The following is a 5414-nucleotide window of genomic DNA, read 5'->3' as shown; positions in this document are numbered from 1 at the left end:
GTCTCAAAAAAAAAAAAAAAAAAAAAAAAAGATTTTGAAAGAATTCAAAAGAAAGGAAGAAAGGAAAATAAAAAGGGAAGAAGGGAGGAAGGAGAGGAGAAAAAAGAGAAAGAGGAAAGAGCATCAAAGTACTCAAAAGGGGCCAGTCGTGGTGGCTCACGCCTGTAATTCCAGCACTCTGGGAGGCTGCTATGGGTGGGCTGCCTGAGCTCACTCAGCCAGAGTGAGACCTTGTCTCTAAAAATAGCCAGGCATTGTGGTGGGTGCCTGTAGTCCCAGCTACTTAGGAGGCTGAGGCAAGAGAATCACTTAAGCCCAAGAGGTTAATCACTTAAGCCCAAGGTTGCTGTGAGCTGTGACACCATGGCACTCTACCGGGAGTAACATAGTGAGACTGTCTCAAAAAACAAAAACAAACAAACAAAAATCCAAAATACTCAAAGGAAAATAAGGAGTTGCTGGACTCTACCTTATAATTGAATGTGGGGGTGGCACGCCATAATTTTCTTGGTATTTAAGATTTCTAAGAGGCTGTATCCAGGCCTGGCTGACTGTGACGGAGGACTGTGAAAAGACAGTCTACCGGGTGGCACCTGGGGCTCAGTGGGTATTGCGCTGGCCCCATATACTGAGGGTGATGGGTTCAACCCCCCAGCCAAATTGCAACAAAAAATAGCAGGGCATTGCGGAGGGCACTACAGTCCCATCTACTCGGGAGCCTAAGCCCAAGAGATGGAGATTGTTGTAAGCTGTGATTGTACCTCTCCTCTAAATGTATTTCCTTCATACAAAAGAACAATTCGTCCTCATTTTTATACTTACATTTGTAGATTCCTAAGAAATTCATAAACCATACCATGTACAGATGAGCTAATCCTTAGTTTTTCAACCAAGCAGCTTTGAGTAACTAACACTTTTCATAAATCACAATACAATACTGATATTTATGATATTTACCTGTAACTATATAGTTGAGCTGGGGAATGTTATCCCCTGTGGTTCCAGAAGCTGTTTAAAAGTAATGGAAATTACAATGCACTCTGGAGAGAATTATGAGAATATTAATTAAAATCAGCTTGTCCTAGTTTTCATAGTTTCTTCATAATTGAGATGGATAATGAGTATGGCAAAACTGGTGTTTTTTGGCCAGGAGAGATGGCTCACACCTATAATCCTAGCACTCTGGGAGGCCGAGGCAGGTGGATTCCTTGAGCTCAGGAGTTTAACATCATCATGAGCAAGAGTGAGACCCCACCACTACCTAAAATTGAAAAACTAGCCAGGCATTGTGGTGGGCACCTGTAGTCCCAGCTACTTGGGAGGCTGAGGCAGGAGGATTGCTTGAGTCCGAGAGTTTGAGGTTGTGGGAGCTGTGATAACACCACAGCACTCAGTCTAGGACAACAGAGTGTCTCAAAAAAAAAAAAAAAAAAAAAAAACCTGACATATTTCAAAATAAGACTTCTCCTCAAATTTATGGTTTTAAACAAAGTTTGATGAATCTTCAGAAAAGATAATTTGTGATAGAACAGAACATTTTTACCTCAGAAATTACATAGTAATTTATGGTTAGGATACACAGGGGACTCAAGTGAATTAATGAAATATGAAAGAAATAAGGCGATTTCTGACAGTGAGAAGTCTGTGGCGTTTTATCCCCTGAGGCACGGCCTAGTCACAGCTCTACTTTGATGTGCACACATAGTATGTATTAACATTGACAATAGTTCCTTGTACACTTTAAAGGAGAAAATTGCACCATTGTGAATCGATCTCTCAAATGATTAATGAACAGCAAAAACTACATTAAGTAGAAATCAAATAAAATACCAGGAGTCAAGAAATTCAGCTCCGATTATGTTGTCAGGCATTAGGACAAACTGAGGAGAGTGGAGAGATCCAAAATTTGAATTTCATACATAGTAAGTACTTAAGCTGTAAAATTGAATCGATTATTTACCTGCCAATTTATAGCCAGAATTGGTTTTGCAACTTAGTTTCTAATTATGATCAGATTAATTACATTTATGAAAATTGTAGAATCTTTTTTTCTAAGATTGCTCAATATTTATTTGAAGACAATATGTCAGCACTCCCAGCTTGTCACCAAATGTCTTTCTTAATTTCTCATTGCCAGGCTTGAGTTTATTAATTTTTTCCAAGCTCATGTTTGGTCAACGCTTCTGCTTCTTAGGTCCAAAACAAAACACTCATGCATGCACACACATATATAGGAAAGGCAAGTTGTTCGATTTATATTATTCCTTCTGCTTGATTTCTTTCTTTCTTTCTTTCTTTCTTTCTTTCTTTCTTTCTTTCTTTCTTTCTTTCTTTCTTTCTTTCTTTTTTTTTTGAGACAGGAGCCTCCAGCTGTCCCCCTGGGTAGAGTACTGTGGCATCACAGCTCACAGCAACCTCCAACTCCTGGGCTTAAGCGAGTCTCCTACCTCAGCCTCCTAAGTAGCTGGGACCACAGGCACCCACCACAACGCCCGGCTATTTTTTGGTTGCAGCCATCATTGTTGTTTGGCGGGCCTGGGCTGGATTCCAACCAGCCACCTTGGGTGTATGTGGCTGGCACCTTAGCCACTTGAGCCACAAGCGCCAAGCCTGCTTGATTTATTTCTTTAATGTTTTATCTCCTCAATCGTGGTAGAACCACAGCCTTTTTGTTTTTGTTCTCACCTGGCTAGAGTGCCATGGTGTTACAGCTCATAGCATCAAACTCTTGGGTTCAAGAGAGCCTCTTGCCTCAGCCTCCTGAATATCAGGGACTACAGTCATGTACCACCAAGCCCAGCTAGTTTTTCTACTTTTAGCAGAGACAGGGTCTTGCTCTTGCTTAGGCTGGTCTCAAAGTCATGCAAGCATGTGCCACCAAGCTCAGCTAGTTTTTCTACTTTTAGCAGAGACAGGATCTTGCTGGTTGAGGCTGATCTCAAAGTCCTGAGCTCAAGCAATCCTCTAACCTTAGCCTCCCAGAGTGCTAGGATTACAGGCATGAGCAACCACGCCCAAAAGAAGTACAACTCTCACATAAACCAGGTTCATTAAATGAGTAAGTGTTGAGTCTCAGCAGGTTGTAGATGGGCGAAGATGTAAAAGTCAACAATCTAACATTTTATACACTTAGAATTCCAAGCCCTTCTTGACTCATCATTTCACTTATAAAAATTGGTTACAAGTAAGAAAGAGTTCACTGCAGCACTGATTACAATAATGCAAAAATGGTTACAATCTAAATATTCAACCATAGGCTCCACCCCTGTAGGCTCAGCACCTGTAGCTCAAGCAGCTAAGGCACCAGCCACATACACCAGAGCTGGTGGGTTTGAATCTAGCCTGGGCATGTCAAACAACAATGACAACTACAACAACAACAACAACAAAATAGCCAGGCGTTGTGGTGGGCACCTGTAGTCCCAGCTACTTGGGAGGCTGAGGCAAGAGAATAGCTTAAGCCCAGGAGTTGGAGGTTGCTGTGAGCTGTGATGCCATGGCACTCTACCCAGGGCAACAGCTTGAGGCTCTGTCTACAAAAAACAACTATAAAGAGCTTATTAAGTAAATGATGCTAAAGCAAAGAAGCAAAATACTATGTAGCCATTAAAATCATATTTTCAAGATTACGTAATAAACACGAGTACATGCTCTCATTATATTTAGTGACAAAAAATTACACTTTAGACCTAAATTTGCAATAATAGCTCACTTCTGGGTTTTTTTGCAAAAGAAAATAAAGCTATATCTATATATCTATAGATAGATAGAGATGCAAAATTGAAATAGATAGGAGTAGGAGCTGAAGAGCACTCGCTACGAGGAAATGGCCAAAATGTTAACAATGGATATGTCTGGTGGTAAATGCAACCAGTCTACCAACCAAACAACAGCTAGGAAAATCCCAGGTCTTCTAGAATAAAAACATATATATACATATTTTTTTTTTAAATGAAAATCCCAGGTCTTCTTGAACACACACACACACACACACACACACACACACATATATATATATATATATTTCTTGCAGTTTTGGCCGGAGCCAGGCTCAAACCCACCATCCCTGGTATATGGGGCCACAGGGACCCAAAAAACCCCAATATATTAATATTTGTCATAGACTCCTCAGGCAACAGAAATTTATATCTCACAGTTCTGGAAGCTGCGACACCCTAGAACAGTGGTTCTCAACCTCCCTAATGCCACCATGTATTTTCATTGTTACAAAGGAGTCGTGACCCACAGGTTGAGAACCGCTGCCCTAGATCTAGGTGTGTGCAGCAACAGATTGTGTCTGATGAGTGTCGGTTTCCTGATTCTTAGATGGGACTCTCTTGCTGTGTGCTCAGGTGGTGGAATAAACAAGGACTGCTTTCCTGAGCTGTAAGGGCACTAACCCCATTCAGGACAAAGTAGCTTCCTGACCTAATTGCTTCGCAAAAGGCCCTGCCTTCTAATATGATAATATCACCCTGGGAGGTAGGATGTCAACATAAGAATTTAGGAAGGAACACAGGCATTTAGACCACAGCAATGTTTTAATGTTTCCAGTTGGTTTAGTTTACCAACTGGAAATACTGCTCTAAAAAACTAGGTGCTGTTGACTTGTGCAGGACCACCCCATTCTCACCTGTAGAGTCAGAAGTTTGTCTTCTTACTTCCTGCCTTTCCTTGGTCTCCTACCCTTAAAAGCCTCATGGTTTCTTCACCTTCTCACTCTCAACGATTCTCCACTAAACACTCAGGCTTTGGAAAGTTGTCACAAATTTATTCAGCCTAAGATAAAAAGTGCTGACCAACTTAATAAAGTATGTTAATGAAAAATATTTGTAATTAAGGCCAGCTGCGGTGGCTCACACCTGTAATCCCAGCACTCTGGGAGGCCGAGGTGGGTGGGTAGCTTGAGCTCAGGAGTTTGAGACCAGCCTCAGCAAAAGAGAGACTCCATCTCTAAAAATAGCTGGGCCTTGGCTTGGTGCCTGTGGCTCAAGTGGCTATGGCACCAGCCACATACACCTAAGGTAGTGCGTTCAAATCCAGCCAGGGCCCACCAAACAACAATGATGACTGCAACCAAAAATAGCCGGGCATTTTTGCGGGTGCCTGTGATCCCAGCTACTTGGGAGGCCAAGGCAGGAGACTTGCTTGAGCCCAGGAGTTGGAGGTTGCTGTGAGCTGTGATGTCACAGCACTCTACCCAGGGGGACAGCTTGAGGCTCTGTCTCAAAAAAAAAAAAAATAGCTGGGCCTTGAAACAGGTACCTGTACAAAGCTGAGGCAGGAGGATCTCTTGAACCCAAGAGTTTGAGGTTGCTATGAGCTATGACCTTAAGGGTGACAAAGTGAGACCCTGTCTTAAAAAAAAAAAAAATTTGTCATTGAGAAAAGAATGAGCCTTGAAGCCCCCAGTG

Source organism: Otolemur garnettii, unplaced genomic scaffold (genome assembly GCF_000181295.1).
Source record: "Otolemur garnettii isolate 467f Iridium unplaced genomic scaffold, OtoGar3 scaffold00085, whole genome shotgun sequence".
Lineage (NCBI taxonomy): Eukaryota > Metazoa > Chordata > Mammalia > Primates > Galagidae > Otolemur > Otolemur garnettii.
This window is presented reverse-complemented; position numbering follows the sequence as displayed.